We start from the raw sequence: 22,616 nt of genomic DNA, 5'->3' as shown, positions 1-22,616 counted from the left end.
TATATGTCTACAAATGGGAGGATAGTGTACTTTATTTTATATGTCTACAAATGGGATGGAGGGAGTAGAAAATACAAATGTTGGGTAGAAAGTTTGAAATACATTGGCTAAGTTATTGCTTGGTAGTATAGATCAGTGATTTTTTATCTTTTTCATCTTATGGCACACATAAACTAATTACTAAAAATTTTCAGCCCACCAAAAAGTACATTTTTTAAATGATGATAGGTATGATTTTGTTCATTCCCACTGGATGGTTATTGTGTTGGCTGTTGTCATTTTTTTATTGGACAATCTAAGGGAAAAGAGGTCAGCACTTCTGACTAAATAGTCAAGTATTGAATGTTTTAAAACTTCTTGCTGCACACAAGTGGTCCGTGTGGCACACTGACTGAAAATCATGAGTTTAGAAAGATTATCTCTGGATACCTTCAAATATGTGGCCATGAAGAGGAAGTTTAAAAACAATTCTCATTCATTCATTCATTCATTTTCAGAAAAGAAAATGTATTAACAAATTTATTCTTATACTGTATTCAAAATCCATTACCAACATTTGGAGATATGTTAAAGAGACAAATAGCTCTATACATATGCGTATTTTCTAGTTGAAATTTTCCTATTTTGTAAATTCAGGTAGATACAGTGTTGTTATTTCTTTATACAGGGAGTAGGTGTGCATCATGGTCCCTAATGAACTAGGTCATTAGATGCCTGAGATGCAACACCCAACCACTAGACCCTACCTGCCAAATAGGTACTTCTATATAGAGTGCCTGAATTTCCATAGGAAAAGGCAACATGTTGTGGTAGGATACTTGATGTGAACACAAACACAGCACAGACTTATTTCCCTCCTGCTTTCTGACTATGACTGCATGAAGTATAGCTGGTGGGTGATTCAAGAGACAGGGTTTGCTGTGTTGTCACAGTGTACTGGAACTTTTATTTACTGATAGAAGTTGTCCGGGTGTTCAAGAAGACTTGAGCTAGGTAAGGTCTAGCTAGAACAGATCCTTGGAAGTCAGTATGTGAGTTCTTCTTATTACGGACATGATACTGATGTGGATGGCAGCCCAGTCAATTATTCTGGAATCCAAAAAGTACTTGTTTATTTTGAAGCAGGGCATGGATAACTAAACCATTGAGATAATGACTGATGTGAGGATTTTAGATATATATTTTATATTGTTGGAGATTTTACTGTGTGAATGTTTTCATCTTTTCCTTTTGTTATTAAAACTGTATCTATTTTTTTTATAATCTATAAAATGGATATACCATAGTATTTAATCTAGAGTTTTATTTCTAGAAATAATGAGTTTATTACTAGTAACAGTGCATTCTGTGGGGTCTTTTGACTTTTTCCTTGCCTTTCCTCTTTCAGCTGTCTGACTCTTAGCTATATAAATAGATTATTTGATTTTTTATTTTCTTCTAAAACAATGACTTCTGTGGAATTATATATGAAGGAAATGGCAAATGAAGGCTTGAATGCACCTTAGTGATTTTGATTGCCTGCCTTTGAGAAATGCCATTGGTAATACTCTTTGTGTAGCTGTTAGTGCTGAGTGCTGTCATGCAGGTCTCATATATTTGTGACAAAGTGATTACAAATATTTCATATGGCTCTTACCATTGAATTGAGTCACAGAATGATTAAAAAATTGAAAATACTGAGTGCCTTCTCCATTCTATCTGTGCACTGCAAATATTACATAATGAAGTCCCACTACACATACTTACCCATCTCTGCACTCGGTGCTATCATACTGGTAGCTGGAGGTTATGGTGGAAGAATTTGTGCCTCAGAAAGTAGCATATACTATGGTTTAGGAATTTTTTTCACAGATAGATAGTTATAAATTTTGACCACCATGCCACCACTACAACCTCAGTCAAACTCCTCTCAATATTCCTTGTCTTTCCATTTTTCACAGCTGCAGGCCCTGGGCTTCACCTCTGTGCCAAATATATTCTCTCTTCATTAATTGTAAATCATGCATAGTTCTTTTTTTTTTTTCTTTAGTGTGAGTGTGTGTGTGTGAGAGAGAGAGACAAACAGACAGACAAGAAGGGAGAGAGATAAGTATCAACTCGTAGTTACGGCTCCTTAGTTGTTCATTGATTTCTTTCTCATAGGTGCCTTAACCAGGGACTCCAGCTGAGCCATTGACCTCTTGCTCAGGCCAGAGACCTTGGGTTTCAAGCCAGCAACCGTGGGGTCATGTCTATGATCCCATACTCAAGCCGGCAACCCCATGGTCCAGCTGGTGAGCCCATGCTTAAACTGGCAACCTCAGGGATTCGAACCTGAGTCCTCAGCATCCCATTTTGACACTATCTACTGCACCACCACCTGGTCAGACAGCATAGTTCTCTTTTTACATGAAACTTTTTCAAGAAGCCTACTCTGACACTCAGGTTGGATTAAGTTCAGCTGTTAAATGAACACAGAACACTGGATATTTAATACAAATTAATGTTAAAATTGAGTAATTATATGTAAATTTATTTTACTAGCATTTCACAAATATTTATTGAGAATATTTTATTTTGTTGTGCTGTTCTTGGTGCTTGGAATAAAGCAAAGAAAAAACAACAGTTTTTTGAATCTCTTTTTTTACCTTATCTGATATATTAATATGTCTCCCTGAGCCTGTGTAATGCATTTTTTCCACTTCATATACATTTTCAGGATCAATAGATGCATTGTATTACATCCTTCAAATGTGGTTTTTCAAACAATGCCCTAATGGTTGTCATTAGAGCTTCTTACAGCTTTTTTATCTATTCCCTCAAAATTTATTTATCTATTCCCTAGGATGCAACACTTTAATATAATAGTTTTTTCTAAGTATGCTTTACTTATCTCTGTCAATCTGAAACAATCTGTTTTGTTTCTCTGGATTTCTTTTCTTTTCAAAATATTTGGTCTCTTAATTATCTTGCATCAATTAGGACTTTGTGATTACTAGTGACAGAAGCTGATTCTAATTAAGAAAAATAAATTTATTAAAAGATAGCGAGTCTTCACAATATAGACATAAGATTATGAAAAGAGGCCTGGGAACATAGGAATGGAATATATTATAGTGCAAACCATGTGACTGTTGCTTTTGGGATAAATGAACCTGAAACTCTTCTATTAGCTTCAAAACGTATCATGAGAAGGCATAGTATAAGAACCAGCCATTGGCAAATATCTGCTTTCAAATAATTATCATAAAATGATGGTCAAAATACATTATTCACATATGAATAAAGTAATGTGATTGTGTAGCTGAAAATGCCTGTCACTAGTCTGAAATTCACATTCTCATTATTTATAACCCTGGAGGCCATTTCTCTTTGAGATATTTTCTATTAACAGAACGCATGGCCTCAATAACACCTAAAAATGGAAGTCATTATGACTTAACAGCCCAAGAGTTGTATTTTATTTCAAATTATGATTAATAAGAAATATGATTAGAAATTATTTTATAAGGAATTATACAAGATGATAAAAGCCAAAATGATGCCCCCACGTAAAATTTTCTTTTTACATCATTTTATCAGATTACATCCACTGAATTGTGTGCTTTTTGTAAAGAAATATCCAATTCTTTTTTTTTTTAATAGTACATAGTTTTAAGGGTGTCTAATAAACAAAATTAGCTCAATCCAAGAGTGCAAAATCAAGTTTTAACATGAAGAAAGGTTTGTAATATTTCAAAATATTTGCTAGGCATTAATAAAAGAGAACAATATGCTTTTTTTTAATTTAAAAGCGAGACAGATTAGTTTATTATATGAAGTTTTCTAGTGGCTTCCTAGTTTCAAATTAAAGTGAAATTTTATTTCACAATGGTTGATGGGGTATTTGCTACATTGTAGGTATCTAATTTAAAAAAAGATACAAGAGCAATTCTTACTTGGAGAGGGTCATAAAATTGTTCATTATATTTGCTGAAAATAGACAATATTATTAACTGAGTACTCATAATTAAAATATGCAAATCATATTCTCATCTCAGAAAAACAATCATAAAAATTAAAAAAAAAACCTACTGATTATTTTGTCTCTATTTCTAGCTGCTTTTAATATGTGTGTTCTGCTATTCAGTTTTCCATAGGATAAGAAGTAGTAATAAATGAGTATTTCTAAGTTTTCTACTCCCTCCATGGGCTAAACAAGATTCTGGTTTGTTTTTTCTGTTTTCCTCCTTGCTGTTTTCTGTAGAGATTGAACAATACCAGTGATAATCTCTGAGTATAAAAACAGGAGGGCGGTGAAAAAAAAATTACAGAGGGAAGGTGGATTGGCCAGGGACTAGAATAGCCCTGAAAAAAAAAGGAAATTAAATAAATGTTTCCTTTTTTTAACCCTCTCCTTCATTGTGCCCCAAAACAAACTGAGAAATTTAAGTTGATTTCATGTATGTTGAAAGATATATCTGTATTGTTTACATTCTATTTTTGGTGTATTCCACTCTATGAGGATCTTGAATTTATAAATGCTGAGAAAAACATGCCTTTGTACCACAGTGATGCTTTTTCCTTTGAGGTAGAGGGCTGCCTTATCACTTGAAACATGGACAATGGATGTGTTTTGAACTCTAAAACCAGGATCTCAAAAAGTTCTGGTAGAATGACTGATTCACACAAGATATAAAAGCATCAGAAGTTAAGACAAATAATTCTGAGGTTGCTGTTCCTTGTATCATGTTGTAGATTTGTGTTAGCAAAAGGGAATCAATTTTAGTAAACCCATTTTGCCATTTCTTTGTACTTTTACTCAGAGATACGGTAAATGAAAATGATGCTCTTTTGTCTACAGATATATCTCTAGATGCTAATAACAAATGTGAATCTGTTAGAAATCTCTATCAGGTCTCAGATAACATTTTGGGACTTCTCCTGTCAGGATTTGATTGAGATTCTAAAAATCACACCCTCACTTTTCAGTGATTATTATATTATTATGTTATTATAGATATAATTCCACTGATTACTAATACAAACCTATTTTTGATTAAATGCCATTGCTATCCATTGACATTGGAACAGCTGACTTTTAAGCAATGAGATATATGAGCTGGTCCAAATGAACAAAATTCACTTCATCAGTTTTAAATATGTTCAGTGATGTGCAGATTTCCAAACAGAATGCATTTTAGAATTGATATTTTTTAAAAAGGTCTGTGGATGTCCGGTGTTCAGTATAGTATGAAGGAGCTGAGAAGGTGCTGCTCCATCCTAACGGCAAGTAAAAAGCTGAACAAATGGAAAAATCAATAACTCTTCTTAGAACCCTAAAAGTGAGTTAAAAGAGCAAACAGCTGACCCCTGAACTGGGAAGACCAATGGGTAACTACAGATAATTATAACCCACCAGAGCAGAAACCTCTGCAGGAGCCAGCACCAGTATAGGAAAATTTGAATTGTAATTGGCAAATGGCTGGAATAGCTAGGGTAGGCAAGTGTGAGAAAAAAAAATATATAGGGAGACCCTGTCATTGAGGGGCTATCACACTTTTGTTTTATCTCAAGATGTTGTACCAGGTTCTCACAGTGAACATAGAACAATCTCCTTGTATTCGACAGGGAAAGGTAGAAAAGGAACCATTTTGAAATACACCAGAGCAATTCCATTTTTCTTAGTCTGCTCTCAGGGGAAACTGTTTAACCAGAGCCTAACCATTTGGAGTTTTGTCAGCATACAGTAAACCTAGGGGAAGGGAAATGACTAACACCAGCTGGCACTACCCTTCTACCAGGAGGGAGGAGGATATCGCATTCCAGACTGCTCTAACTTAATATCCATCTCTAGCTTCATCTAGGCGTTCTGCCCTGCCTAAAAGGGGAGTGGGACCGAGAAGTACATGTACAGGTGACACAGTCCAGAAGTGCAGTCATACAAAAGAATGAGACCTAATCATAGGACTATGGGATGCTTCCTCTCCACTCACACCTCACCATCACATTCCTAAAGGCACATTTACGTGGGTTCCTTTTACTCACGACATCATGTCCAGCAGTCAAGAAGATCTGACAAAACATACTAAAAGGCAGAAACACAGTTTAAAGAACACCGTTTGAATTACAATAACATTTATTTAAATGCTATATAATTATGCAATTCAGATTGTGTTGGTGATGTTTCCTTTTTTAGAAAAAGCGTTTTATTTTTAAAACTACTCTGCTATAGCTATAGTTAAGTGGAATATATATATATATATATATATATATATATATATATATATATCAACAGTAGAAATGAATGTATCCTTTGGATATCATAGCAGATGTGTAATAGCATTTGAAAGCTAAATCAAGTATTGCCCATTAAATTGTAAAACATCAGTACTGTTCTACTTTGCTCTGCCCCTGGTGAAAGAAGTTCTTACATGATCCATAAATACACTCATTCATTACAAGCAGGCATTTCTATTAGCTTCAGGCACTACATTATTAAAATTATAACTTCACTGAGCAGTCAACTAACTTTTAATCTCTGTTTTTATATGGTGGTAAAACTCTACTGCCTGGAAATAAAAATGTTATAAAGAACTTTTCTGTAAATTTATAAACTCGGCAAATATCTTAATAACTTTCTGAAGTAATTAGGTTTCATTTGAACATAAAGTGAATTGAAATAATAACACCAGTGAGCTACAATTTTTCCTGTACAATGCATGCCATTGGTCTGGTGAAAAGTGATTAAAAAATACTCCAGTATTCAGCCAACATTGTCTACAGATGTGAATTCAGGTTAACTCTATATGAGTCAAAATAATACATTCTAAGAGGATACATTATTCTTCACAGAAATATGCATAATCAAGAGAAATTTAGACTCCTATGGGTTTATAGTATATTGACTGATTGCTAAGAAAGCTAACATTTTCTTCTTTTTTTTTAAATTTTTTTATTTTTTATTATTTTTTTAATTTTATTTACTCATTTTTAGAGAGGAGAGAGAGAGAGAGGGAGAGAGAGAAACAGAGAGAGAGAAGGGGGAAAAGCTGGAAGCATCAACTCCCATATGTGCCTTAACCAGGCAAGCCCAGGGTTTCAAACCGGCGACCTCAGCATTTCCAGGTCGACGCTTTATCCACTGCGCTACCACAGGTCAGGCAAAAGCTAACATTTTCTTTGTGCCTGAAGACTTTCACATCTCAGGGCAATACATCTGAGTAACATTTGAGATCTGTAAGGGGTGTGACTTTCTTGTGTAACCTGGAAAAGTCAATGACAAACATACAAATATCTGTTGTAAACTATAATACAGATGGAAGGTGAGAATCTATAAATTTATACTCTTAAAATTGTTCCTGTACTTTCCCTAAATATCTTTTTTATGTCCTCAAGGAAATTAGTATCCCAGTTTGAAGATCAGTATTACAGAAATTTGGGGGATGCTACCTGTTATTTTATTAGCCCCATATTAGTAAAAATTGGTGTAACAAAGGAACAGAAATACTTTGATATTTACAGTACTTTCTTATTTAATTGTCTCTTAACTAGAATACCCTTTTTCCTGATTTAATTTTATTATATATTTCTTTATTTTATCACAGATTATTTCATCATACTTATTTTTGATATTTTTCTGAAAAACTTTCAATTTCCAATATTTTCTAATTACTTAATTTTCAAATAAATTGTAACATTTGTGACAGAGGTAAACTTTTAATAAAAGAAAATTTAATTTTAATTTAATCTAAAACATTATTAATAAACATAAGACTCTAGGATTATATGTTAGCTCCAGAATAGAGAAGAGAGTAGACCAGTTGTGGACATAAAAGTAGAGATCGATTATTAGAGGATGACAGAGGTTATCATCAAAAGCAAGAGCAACATTCTTCATTTGTTGAGAAATGTTTTGAGCAGGTATAGTGTTATATTGCTGAAATTGAGCATTTTAACTAAGAATTGCTAAATGCTATTCAAACACTAATTGAGATCTACATTATCTCTGTGGGAAACAAAAGATTGATATGCACCTCTTAGAACTGTCAACCACGCTGTTGAGTATTTATTATTTGCAGTGTTTACAGACAGCTGCCTTCATTTGCTGTTCACTATGACAGTCATGGCCAATTCTTGAAACTAAATATTTGAGAATTTTTGTTGTCATTATTAATAAGTGAAACATATACAAAAATATGTAGAATGACTATTTTACTTTTTTGTATCTTGTTCTAATTTTATTGATTTCTTTTGTCTGTTTTTCTTTTGAGAAGACTCTAATCATTCATATTTAATATATTTTTAGCAATAACTCTTTGAAAAAGGTAAAAAGTTACTGAATGACTTCATTTTTTACATTCTTCTTTTGTTTCTGTGTTTACATTATATGCACCATTGGCATTACCTGTGAGTATGCCCACTAAGACTGCTTAAACTAATAATAAAGTTTAATAGACATTTTATAATGTTCCTATTATTAATCTAAACTGAAATCACATTACAAAAAATAATAACACTAATTTGTATATAATTTTAGATACTTAGACATTGGGAAATGATTATTAAATTGGAAAGGTAGGTTTATTAAAATTGGAGAAAATAGCCTGGCCTGTGGTGGCGCAGTGGATAAAGCGTCAACCTGGAAACACTGAGGTTGCCGGTTCAAAACCCTGGTTTGCCTGGTCAAGGCACATATGGGAGTTGATGCTTCCTGCTCCTCCCCTTTCTCTCTCTCTCCCCTCCCTCTCTCCTCTCTAAAATGAATAAATAAATAATTTAAAAAAATAAAAAAATTTTAAAAATGGAGAAAATATTTAATGTTTTTGTTCATTTTCTTTTTATATAAACACAGAACTACTAACTTTTAATTATTTAACTGAATCAGAATCTATTTTCATCTGGTAAGGATTAGTCACAGTGAACTATAAATGGATTTATAGTGTTTGAAATCTGGTTTAACTTAAAATAAATATGTCAGGCATACTTCAAATTCTTAGATTTATTACCTTGGAATTAGTCAACATTAATAAGAGTTAGCTAAATTTTCTTGTGAAGAAAAATGATATTTAGTGTAGATAAAAATACAGGTAGATACTCCATTCATTGACATTTGGATTTATTTACAAAGAGAGGGAACAATCCCTTCAGAAAATAAATTTTAAAAGTATTTTGGGTATCCACTTACTATTAAATACGTACTTCCAACTAAATGATGGCTAGATTTATTTACTTTGGATTTTTAATGTTCTAAGACAACACATTCTTGTTTCTTAGCGGAAAGCCTAGTAGATAACACTGGCAAAATACATATACTAAAACAATGAAATAATATTTATTGAAGTAACTCAGTCTTTTCAGTACAAAAGCTCTTTCTTCATCCACTACAAGTCAGAGTTTTAATAATTTTAGTAAATTGAAAAACATAAAACTGTGTGGTCTTGGGGGAAAAAGTAAATACATAAATAATTTCTGTTAAAATTCATGTTTAAAAAAACTCTATTTCTCCAGAACACTATACTTAGAGTAAAGTCAGTCTTCACTTTGCATGATAGCACATTAACAGCTGTGTATTACAATAGTGCAAGGAGGACACAGTTTTAAAATGCAGGAGTTTCAGACAGCACAGTACAGTGCAGAACAAAGAATGCCTGTATCTTTAACTGAACTAAAGTAGTAATTTTTTTAAGTAATTAAAGATTTATTAAAAAAAAAGATTTATTGACCCAGGTATGGTTGCTCAGTGGATAGAGCATTGGCCTGGCATATTGATGTCCCAAGTTTGCTTTCTGGTCAGGGCACACAGGAGAAGTAACCATCTGCTTCTCCTCCCTCCTCACCCCTTTCTCTCCCTCTTTCCCTATGTCAGCCAATGGCTCAATTGTTTTGACCATGGCCCCAGGCCCTGAGGATACCTCTGTTGGATTCCATCAGCCTCAGATGCTAAAAATAACTCAGTACTTGAGCATTGGCCCCAGATGGGGTTGCTGGGTGGATTCTAGTCAGGGTACATGTGAGAGTTTGTCTCACTATCTCCCTGCCTCTAACCAGAAAAAAATACATAATAAATAAATAAATAGTGATTTCCTCTTGGCCTAGAAAATTTGAAATGTCAGTGTATTATCTAAACAAATTTATGGAGGCCTTCTGTCTTGATATAGTTTGCCTATTTTATTTGAAATTTGCACTATCAATGAACTTAAAATCTATCTCTGTGCAAATACTTTCAGAATAATCAAGGACTAAGTAAGCTCATGCATACTGCACAGTGGAGGACAGATCTGAGATTTACTTTTGACAAAGTTTCATAGTCTAAAAATATTTTGACAAAACTTTTATTTTCAAAATTATTCTTTGTGATATCTCAGATATGACATTCTTTTTTTTTTTTTGACATAGAAAGAGTCAGAGGATGGGACAGATAGGGACAGACAGTAAGGGAGAGAGATGAGAAGCGTCAATTCTTCGTTGCAGCACCCAAGTTGTTCATTGATTGCTTTCTCATATATGACAGGGGGGGACTACGGCAGAGCGAGTGACCCCCTTGCTCAAGCCAGCACCTTGGGCTCAAGCCAGTGACCTTTAGGCTCAAGCTAGTGACTTTTGAGCTCAACCCTGTGACCATGAGGTCATGTCTATGATCCCATGATCAAGCCAGTGACCCCATGCTCAAGCTGATGAGCCCATGCTCAAGCCAGATGAGCCCACGCTTAAGTTGGCAACCTCCAGGTTTCAAACTTGGGTCCTCTGTGTCCCAGTCTGATGCACTATGCCACCACCTGGTCAGGCTCAGATATGGCATTCTTGATGGAGAGTTTTTAATCACTTTTTTAACCACTCTGTTACCTCCGATCTTTTAGTTCTTAGCATCTGCTTATTTGTTATCTGATCTTACTTCACTGATAGTGATATCCTTTTTGTTTTGTATTAATGACTTCAAGTGTTTGTGTTTTTGAAAACGTCATCTTTTATTTTGTAGTAAAAAGCTTTATTTCTAATTTATAGAAATTTTAAACAAAAAAAATAGATAAGAGAGAACTGTGGAGGAAGGTGGTTAAGATAATCTTTTAACGTATTGATTTAAGTTTTTATTTGATGATTAAAATAGGCCATTATATATAAGAAGATTAATACTGATTAGAACTAGTAAAATGAGAAAAGATAAAAGTTAGTTGCATTTACAAACGTAATTCTAGTTCTGGCCGGGTAGCTCAGTTGGTTAAAATGTCCTAATATGCCAAGGTTACAGGTTCAATCCCTGGTCAGGGCACGTACAAGAATCCACCAGTGAGTGCATGGATAAGTGGAACAACAAATCAGTGATTCTATCACTCCCTTCCTCTCTTTCTCTAAAACCAATAAATAAAAGAAGTAATTCCAGTAATATCTGTTTTTAAGAATTCTGTCTCCTTTATATTTTCTTTCCAATTCTAATGCTTTACTCATCAAGAAGAAATGGATGGAGAAATTTTTGTCCATGCTTTTTCATTTAAAGCAGGAAAGACATAGCAAACATTTAAATATGTATATATGCTTGCTTACATTAATAAATATGTACCAAAAGATGTGTAACTGAAAAAAAGAAAGGAATAGAAATTAAGGGAGATATGAGAGAGTGAGAAACACAGACATAGAAAAAGGGGAAAGAACAGAGACAGAATTGAAGTAATAAAATAGACATTGTACTAGAATAACTATAATAATATTGATGGTAAATAAAAAAGTAGGGGGCAAAATGGACCAGGGTCAGGAGTGAGGAATACTTCAAGTCAATAAAAAAAAGATAAGAAAAGACAGGAGAGTTAATGGTAAAAATATTAGAATTAAGAAGAAATTCTGGATAGTGAAGAAATTTAGTGGGTCTGGCTTGCTATCATCAATAGCTCTTCTCTGAACCTAGTGAGAAAGTTGTGTAGATTAAATCCCATTTTCACTCCCAAGTTCATCTTCTGAGAAAACACATCACTCCACTTTAAAAAACCCTTTCCTGATTTGACCCCCTGAACTCATGAGATGAGGACCAGAGCCCACTAACTCACTTTCCCAAGTTTTGGTCCCATCATGGCCAATATAACAGTTGCATTAGGAGACCTGCTTTCATTTGGTGAAGTCTGGCATTACTTATTGTCCTAGGTGATCTAGAAAGTTTGGATCGACTACTTTGGGCTCCTGCATATTTCCTAACTAACTTGGATCCCAGGGATGTGCCAGGCCATGTTGCTGCCAGAGGCAAAAGAAAAAACAGTACATAATTCTGATACTGCCTTAATTTTAAAATGTTGATATTTTATTCATTATAGATTTCTTTGCATTTTTTAATTTTAAAATACCACATTGAATATGGTTTATTTTGATAACTGAGTTTTTTGTCACCCTGTAAATTTTGTAGTTGAAGCCATAAGATCACTCACCTCACTCTTTTTCCAGTCCTATGGTGTCCCCTAATAATTCCACAGAAGCAAATTATTAGAACTGATTTCTACCACTATTATTATATTAGTAACCCTGTTGATCAGAACTGAAGCCTTGCTTCAAACAACAAAAGAAAGAAACAAATGATAGTCTGTCTTAAACTGAATTGTAAAGGTCTACAGAGAGTGAGTGAATAATAAATAAAAGCCTAATTGGTGTTTTTCCTCAGTTCCTGTGTGGTAGCCTTTCAAAACCTGGAAATGTTCTGAATGGTAAGAATGTCTTTACTATTCCTGGTAGTCCCCAACTACAACCACATCTACTAGTTATATTAACAAGTGACTTATGCTAGGATCCTAGATAGATTATGCTAAGGAGATAACTCAAGAGGAGGGCTGGTCAAGCCAGGCAGACTAACTGTGGTATTAAAGGCTTGGGGGTTAAAGCCATGTGAAAGTAGTATCAGCCTGAACTCCAGAGATAGAAGAGGGTTGGAGATAGAGTCACATTGCTAGTAGTCCAATCAATCATGCCTACGTAAATAACCCCAATAAAAATTATGGACACTAAATCTCAGGTGTGCTTTCTGGGTTGGTAGAACTCTGCACAGTGTCATACCTCAGTGTACCCTGAGGTAATGCATTGTGAATTCACTAGGAAAGAACAATAGAAACTTTGCCTTGGGGGATCCTGCCAGATGTCACCCTATGTCTCTACCTTTGGATGGTTCTGATTTGTATTGTTTTGTTATAATAAAATTGTCATTGTAAGTATAATGCTCTCCTGAGTTGTGTAGTCATTCTAGAACATTATTGAGCTTGAGAGGGAAGTGGGAACCCCTGAATAAATGAAGGTGGACTGGGGACCTCTGAACTTGCAGCAGGTATCTGAAATGAGGGCAGGCTTGTGGAGGACTTTGCTTTTCATCTATGAAGTTTGGCCTAACTCCTCGTAGTTGTCAGAAGTCACTGCAGTAAGAAGTAAATGCTTTGCTTCAGACAGACTTTATCAATGATCTTTAAGCCCCCAGTATAAATGGTGACCTACTTCAAAGCTTGTCTCACATGCAAATATCTTTATGGAGTACCCTGCAAATTCTGGCTACCCTTTATTAGTTTCTCCTTTGAGCACCTAAAACATGTGTGTGTGTGTGTGTGTGTGTGTGTGTGTGTGTGTGTGTGTGTGAGAGAGAGAGAGAGAGAGAGAGAGAGAGAGAGAGAGAGAGAGAGAGAGAGGGGTATGCAGGCAAGAAGGGAGAGAGATGAGAAACATCAATTCTTCGTTGTGGCACCTTAGTTGTTAATTGATTGCTTTCTCATATGTGCCTTGACTGGGAGGCTACAGCAGACTGAGTGACCCCTTATTCAAGCCAGTGACCTTGGACTCAAGCTGGTGAGCTGTGCTCAAACCAGATGAGCCTGCACTCAAGCCAGCAACCTTGGGTTTTCGAACCTGGGTCCTCTGCATCCCAGTTTGATGCTTTATCCACTGTGCCACTACCTGGTCAGGCCTAACACACTTGTTGGTCTCTCTAAGTTAATATCATACTTTAAAGTTCAAGATCAGAGAGACTGGTGACTTTTAGCACAGTGTCTGACCTAGAGTGTGACCTAAAATTATTCCAAAAATCAGGAACAGATGTATTAGAAAACGCTGATGTTTATAGTAATTAGCTTTTATTAAAAAGTGACTCTTTCCCATAAATTCTTTACCCTTAGATATCATTATAATTTTGATATCTAAGTATCTGATATAATAGTATCATAGATATCAGTATAATGTCAAGTCCATGTACATATAATTCTATATAGGGGTTCTCGGGTTACAACAGTCTCAACATACCACATTTCGAGTTTATGACTCTCACTCCCATAAAAACTTAAAAACATTGAGACATGAGTTTTCAGATTACATCATTAGCATCGTACTTATAGACTTCTTGGGCAAACTAGTTTCGTTGCACATGGTGGAAGAATACACAACACGGTAATTTAGCAAATGAGTGAGGGAGTTGGCACCCCCTGGTATGCTCCCCTACGCCAGTTTGGACTGTTAAAAGCCCAAGTGTTCCATTTGTGTTAGGCTACAATGTGTTTCTACTTACACCAAAATTTGGGTTATGTCACTGTTTTAGGATTGGAACTATGTCATAATCTGAGGACCCCTGTATTTACCACATGTTCTAATCTCCCCCAAGTTATGTTATTGAAGTCTTAGACTCTGTCAAATACTTCAGTGTTGCCCAAAACAGTATTAAAGTTATAGTTATGTTTCAGTGTGGTAATAGAATTTGCAAAGAAAAATGTAGAGACTGGATCTAATAATGACCAAATCTATAAAGGAAAATATGTCACACAGTTAATACCTGTCTCTAAATTTGAATATATAACTATAGTCAGATTGCTTCCTCCACTACTGTATCATTTAGCTAAAAATCATACCCATCACATACCCCTTGGTGTGTTTCCATTAAATATTCTTTTTTAAAATGTTTATTCATTTTAGAAAGGAGAGAGAATAAGAGAGAGAAAGGGGGGAGGATCAGGAAGCATCAACTCCCATATGTGCCTTGACCAGACAAGAGCAGGGTTTCAAACCAGCAACCTCAGCGTTCCAGGTCGACACTTTATCCACTGAACCACTACAGGTCAGGCTTCATTAAATGTTTTAATAGTGTACTCTATATCTCCAAAATTTGACCAAACTGGTTCTCAATCATATAACAGAGTTAAAATGTGATTTTTTATTTTTATTTTTTTGGTGTGTGTTTATATCCTAGCAATGTAGTTGAAAGCTAAAATGGTTGATTTTGGAACGGATTTTTAAAAATACAGTATATTGAAAAAGAAAGTGCTTTTTAAGTTTGTTTTGCTTCTGTTTGAATTTCTATTTTTTGTGTCTTTGTTGAAGTATGTATGCACATTAAATATCACTTAAACCATTGTTATAAATATTATTTCACTTTCTATTTGTTGAGTTAATATTTTAATGTGATTTCCATATATTATCACATTCTAACATAATTAAGTTCATCATTTGAATACAAGAAAGCTGTATTAATGTTCATAATGAGTACTGAAATTTAAAAGCAATCAAATTAATAAGGATATTTTTATAAATTATCAAATATATTTGTAGCATCCAGCATGATAATTAAGTGTTCTTCAACTGAAACCCTGTTTCTTTTAAATAATTTTTATTTCTATATAAGAGAACTGTTTCACAAATCTTTTCCTATAATGATTGCAAAAATATACAGAAAAATAATCAATTTCTCTTTGCTTTTACTGACATCGTACTCTAAATGAGAGAAGCTTGTATGTTCTAAACTCTGATGTGAATTCACATACAGAAAATGTAATAATGATTATGAGTCACTACATTCATTTAGATCAGTAGGTATGTCCTTCATATGTAGCTGCATATATCAGTTAGTCTTTGGTCTGAAAATTAGGTTGTGGCATAAGCAATTTTGACAGAAGTAAATATCTTTAAAATTGGAAAATCTTTAAGCTCCACATGCCTATGCTTCCCAAGTTAATACTTATGACCAATGCACTGCACAGTGCAGTGGATGTAAGAAAGCTATGTCTATGCACACAGTAATGGTTCGTTCATTATGAAGTTATTATAGGCTGATTAAGTAATCTTTATTGTTATGTATTTTTCTTTAATTCTCTCACAGCTAATAACATGAATGAAGACAGTTTCTTTTTCCTTCAGAAAGAACTTAATAGCCTGACCTGTGGTGGCACAGTGGATAAAGCGTCAACCTGGAAACACTGAGGTTGCCGGTTCAAAGCCCTGGGCTTGCCTGGTCAAGGCACATATGGGAGTTGATGCTTCCTGCTCCTCCCTCCTTCTCTCTCTCTCTCTCTCTCTCTCTCTCTCTCTCTCTCTCTCTTCTCTATAATTAATAAATAAAATCTTAAAAGAAAAGAAAGAACTTAATATATTCTTAAAACCTTTGTTCTGAATTAAGCAATCACAATGCTGTCCTATGTTTACAGCTTGGGTCATATAATGAATTTCTGTGCTGACTTAAGACCTACATTGTATTTAGCATGTAGTTACTAATAATGACAACCATCACATACTGTCATGAAACCAACATGACAAGCCAGGCATTGCTACAGTCATACCCAGAACATAAGATAGCCTCAGTGATTAAAATTGCACTGACATACACCACTCACAATCACAGTTCTGCCTGAACCACCAATACTCTCAGAAATAGACCTTCAAATGTGGATAAAGTTGAGAGAAGAGGGGAATGATTGGGGGAGAGGGGTTCAAGGAACTAAAAACCTGCCACAACATAAAAACCAAACAAAGAGCCCAAAAATCATGCTGTGTAGTTTATCTGACATTTAAGTAAGTACCTATTTTTTTAATTACATTTTAATCTGAAATGTCTGAGTTCCTCCTGTTATGGAGGCATTAGCTCTCTCTACATAAACTTAGATTTTTAGGGAATTAAGTAATTTCATTGTCTAATTTCTTGAAGGTTAACTAATCTATATCCAGCTACCTTATTCAAGAATTAACTATATCTAACCATCCATGACAAAGGTCTTACCACTCAGCCTGTCCCATTTATACCTAGTCTGAATTCTTCCAAATTAAACCTCTGATAATGCATGGGTTCTGTATTTGTATAGCCAGGAAAGCACGTTTACATTAAATGTCCATTTGCCCTAATGCAGCTAGTTACAGCACACAGCATATTATTGTTCTGTGCATCATTGTACTTTTAAATCAAGCTCTTCAAATCATCCAGTCTTTTAAAATCCTTTGTGAGAGGAATCTACTCTTTGCCATGATTAAAAAAAAATTATCTAATAATAATAGTGTGGAACAAGGAGGCTCTATGTGGAAAAAGGAGGCTCCTTTGGAACTTAAAAAAATTTCTGCTGTAATACTACAGTGGCCAAGAGGAGGGATGCTCTTCCTTTAATACTCAAAGGTGAAATATGATTCTTTTGTTAATTCTCCCTGTTACTGATGGATAGTACTGGTTAATTTCAACAATAACTAGAAAAAATGGGATAACAGGATAAATGGGTAAAAATATTGAAGGTCACATAAAACTAGAAAATCTGATTCAAATAACATTTATCCTTGGACATCAGAGTCCCAGGTCTACCCCACCTCCTCACCTCTCTCCACATTCTGTGCACTATCACTATCAGAGTCAAGGCTCAGATTCCTCTCTGGCATCTATATTTAAGAAATGGATGCTTAAGAGAAGCAGGATCTTTTTCTTTCCCGTCATTTTCTGTCTTAAAATTTACCTTCTCTTAGGATCATGATGCTCAGTATAACATATGCCAAAACTCAAAACTCTACCTCCTTCAGGTAAGAACTCACATCTTATTTACGAAGGTCTAGCCTTATGATATGGTCAAGAGGTGAATTGCATCAGACTACTTATAGCACTGAGGTACCTTTCCTTCTCTAACATTTTTTCTGCCAGTGTTGTATTGTGGCAATTGCATGCTCCCTTGTATTTTTGTGAAACATTGTTCCTTTGATAATAAAGTTATAATTCTTTGATTTCCAACTATCTCACTAATATTTTATACAAAAAAATTGTGTTACAGCCTGACCAGGCAGTGGCGCAGTGGATAGAGCGTCGGACTGGGATGCGGAAGGACTGAGGTTCGAGACCCCGAGTCGCCAGCTTAAGCGTGGGCTCATCTGGCTTGAGCAAAAAACTCACCAGCTTGGATCCAAGGTTGCTGGCTCCAGCAAGGAGTTACTCAGTCTGCTGAAGGCCCCCAGTCAAGGCACATATGAGAAAGCAATCAATGAACAACTAAGTTGTTGCAACACGCAATGAAAAACTAATGATTGATGCTTCTCATCTCTCTCTGTTCCTGTCTGTCTGTCCCTGTCTATTCCTCTCTCTGACTCTCTCTCTGTCTCTGTAAAAAAAAAAAAATGTGTTACAAACTATACTTGTGTCATGGCTTATCCCTAGCACTCAGGTATGAATGCACACAATTAGGCTATTGGACAAATCATGCTGACAGACATGGAAAGGGACTCAGAATTATTCCTCCTGGTTAAAATATCTAATATCATAGGGGGAAATGAGTCCCAAAGTATGAAAAATTATAACAAGGTTACTTATATTTTCCTGATTTTGAAACAATATGCAAAGGTTTGATTTTTACAAATATCAGCAATTAGGTCTCAAATCTCTTTATTTTAATGTAAAATTCCCTGACTGGTGAAAAAAAAAATGCTGTTCAACCATCCAGCCTCCATTTCTCCATTCCTAGATAAAGGGCTGATTGGCCTTCTTGTAGTATTTTGAGACTTAATTAGTTTATACTTGAAAGGTACTTTCAATGTAAAAGGTCTCATTTAAATGCAAAGTATTATTAATCAATGACTGCCAGATTCAACAATTTTCTTTTACTTTGGAAATGTCTAGCAACTCTTTAAACAAAACCTAAGTTACTAGTTCTTTCTTTTTTTAGAAACCTTTCTTGCACGTTTTCCAACCTGTCTTTAAAAATGTATGCTTTTCTTCACAAGGAATGCAACCTAAACATTTATAAAAATACTTTCTATAAATGCATTCTTTTATATCTTCTATTTTCCAGTCTGTGGACTTGCAACATCATTGTAATATTACCTATTACTGATGGCATTAATAGAGTAACCAAACGATGAATCAAATAATGACTCTTTCAATTGTTGACTCTATTAATGGCAGATATGCAGGAGAAATGCATTATTTGTAAACATGTGTTGTAAGATATTAAGTATGATAATTAAGTGTAAGTTCTTAAGATTTATATGGATACTGCTTTTCTGTTTAGGGGAAAATGTGAAGATCATGCTTTTGGCTCCACCATGGAGCTGAGACAAGGAACTGCAAGCTTTAGAAATGACACTTTATATAATATGATTTGAATCAGAAAGAACAGCCTAGTTTTACACTTTTTCTCTTCCCACTACATATGTAGCACATTATTTATAACAATGTAATTGGCAGGTAAAAAAAAAAGCATGTGTCTATTCAAAAGGTATGCTATTTGGAAGTTAGTCTTTGTACTTTTTATTTCGAAATGAAATATCGGGGGAAAAAGGGATGACTTGGTAGAATGACACAGAGCTCCTACTTTATTTTAAAATTTGATTTTTATAAAGCTTTTGAAAAACACATATCTATAAACTCACTTCTGTTCTTAAAAAGGCATCATTTAATTTTCAAAGAATTATTCTGCACTTATGCAGTTTTTAATCTACCAAAAAATTTCTGATATATGCCTCCTAAAAAACAGTAGAGTTTAAAACTATTGAATCCAAACATTAATCCTAACCTATGTAAATTATCTTTAATTTTGAATGCAAGTTATATAAAAAAAAATAACTTTCTGACTGCAAATATACCAAAATGAACATTCTGTGGGGACAGTGAGATAAAAATATACTATTAACAGCTTAACTAAACTGAGTATTCTTAAATTTACCTATTTATTATATTATAAGCAGTTAAATATTAAAGATTAGAGTTGAAAGACAAATTCCTCATTTTAAAAATTTTACTTCTTTAAAACATCTCTTAAGTAATCTCAAAATAAATAATTTCTTTTTTCAGATGTTTAAATTTTCTGTATTGCTTGTATGTAAGTATTTTTAAAATAAGTCAACCTACTTTACAGGAATAAACCACAGTACTTTTTCTCTTTGCATTTTATTGAGGGAAAATTGGAAAAAATTGTATATATTTAAGATGTACAACATAGCTTTGATATATTTATATAAATACATTGTGAAAAGATTACTACAATCACTCTAATTAACATACCTAAAACTTTGCATAGTTACTATTTGTGTGTGTGTGTATGTAGTGAGAACACTTGAGATCTATTCTCTTAGTAAATTTCAAGTACTGTACACTATTATTAGTTATAGTCACCATACTGTACATTAGATCTCTAGAACTTATTCATCCTATGACTAAAAGTTTGTACCCTGCAACTCACTAATTTATTGTCACTTATTGTGAAAATGAAAAATGTACCATTTGGTTAACATTATATATATTTAATAATTAATTTCATATGCATTTAGGTACTATTTAACTTAAAAAATTGAAAAATTTAGTCATTAGTCATTAAGGTATTTTATATTATTCAAATATTGGGTTCCAACAGAATGAAAAGTAAGTAATTATTTGATTTTACTTTTTACTCTGTATTCTGAATTCAGACATTGCATAGAGATAGTTTATCAGCTGTCAGTGTTCAGACAATACAGGAAAAAGGTAGTCTATATTTTAGAAGACTCAAAAAGAAAAAAAATGACAATGAAAATATAATGGCATTCCTTAGGTGTTTAATAATAATAATAAAATAATGTTCAGAACAAGTTACATCTTGACCAATATCATAAAAGCCAAAATTGGGAATAAATCAACTATGGGGACTCGTCATTATTTTGTGTTAAAAACTCTGAATGCCTTTCCCTCCACTAACCTGTTTCTGCCATAGGTCCTTCCTTAGTTAATGCAGGAAGTACTCAGTTGTGCAGTTTTGGCTTGTTCTCTCTTTTTAATTTGCCACATTTTGAACTGGTCACCTATTCCCATCCCTTCTAAGTTCCAGATATTTCTCCTACTCACTCCCTTTATTCCTCTTGCATTAGTCTTAACCAAGTTCAGACCTTCCTTCACTTTCTTCCCAGCTTCTCCATTCCATGTTTTACACTTATTCTCTCCTGCGCATCTGTAAGTGCACACAGTTGTGCAGTGGGCCCTCTAGACATTATCCACCCAATCATATAATCCTGACACTCAAAAGTGACCATGTCTTCTCTTCTCAACACATAAAAGGAAATCTACATTTTTCTTAAGTGCTATATATGGCACAATGTATGCATCAGATCATGCCAGCTCTGTCCTGAGAGTCAGTTGTTTCATCCCAGAAGATGCTACTAATTATTTGCTTAGCTTGTTATTTTTTATACACGCCCCTGAGACTTCCTGTAAAGAAAAGAATAGTGGCCTATTTATGTAGCTATTTACCTGGAATGTGCTAATCTCTGTGACTTTGAGCAAAATATGTCACATTTGTCTTATCTATAAACAGAATTTTGACTAAAACGAACTAATGTATGTAAAAATCTTAGCATAGTGGCACAGTGGTACAGTGAGATGCATAGTTAAAATGAATGCAGAATTATTCTATCCTTATTATGATTTCCATTTTTTTGGCTTCTGTCAGTATATGATTCAAAAAAGGCACTTAATAAATATTTTTGAATTTAAATGAGAAGCAAAATTTACTTTTTCATCAAAACAAGCAGTGATCACCAACATCATCATCATTATCATTACACCTTCAGACATTCAACATTGTACAACAACGTTAGCTACATAGATAACAAGATGCATTGTTTACATGTATAGTATTTGTTATCAGTATGGATTTTGTTCCCATATAGCTCCAATGTCTAAGTGATTCAGCAGTGTACATTAGCTAACAGCCATGTGTTCAATGACAAGGGCAGAATTGTGAATACTTTTATAGTTAGATTTATGACAAACACATCTTAATTTTTCATGGGCAGTGTGGATTCAAATGTCTTTTTACCTCCCTCTTTATCCAGCAGCTTCAGAAATAGCACACAAACTGGGGGGCTTCAACAACATTGAAAACTCACTAACTTAGTGGGTGGCAAGTCAGTTGTTTGAAGAATTACATTGTTTATATTTTGTAAGCAAAGGATTCATATTTTAAAAAGAAACAAAAAAATTACACATATAATTCCCAAAGTACTACTTTTAGACTGCCCTTTTCTATTCTGAATCAGCACAAACTTCGAATTGAGGCACAGAAAGCATGATGTCAGTGAGTTTGCCACTTAGCATACTCAGTTCAGCTGAGCTCAACTGATTTTATTAGATTTTAATTCACGTATTTCCATGAATTGTTTCTAGAACTATAAAAAATGGAAAATATGACATTTTTCTTTTCTTTTTATTAGCGAGGGAAGTGGAAGCAGAGACAGATTCCTGCATGTGCCCCAACCGGGATCCACCCAGCAAGTCTACTAGGGGGCAATACTCTGCCCATTTAGAGCTATTGCTCTGTTGCTCAGCAACCAGGCTCTTCTTAGCACCTGAAATGGAGGCCATGGAGACATCCTCAGTACCTGGGGCAAGCTCAAACTCGCTCCAATTGATCCCTGACTTCAGGAGGGAAAGCGTGAGAGATAGAGTGAGAGGG

This window comes from Saccopteryx bilineata, chromosome 1 (genome assembly GCF_036850765.1).
Source record: "Saccopteryx bilineata isolate mSacBil1 chromosome 1, mSacBil1_pri_phased_curated, whole genome shotgun sequence".
NCBI classification, from domain to species: domain Eukaryota; kingdom Metazoa; phylum Chordata; class Mammalia; order Chiroptera; family Emballonuridae; genus Saccopteryx; species Saccopteryx bilineata.
Note: the sequence above shows the minus strand (reverse complement) of the source record.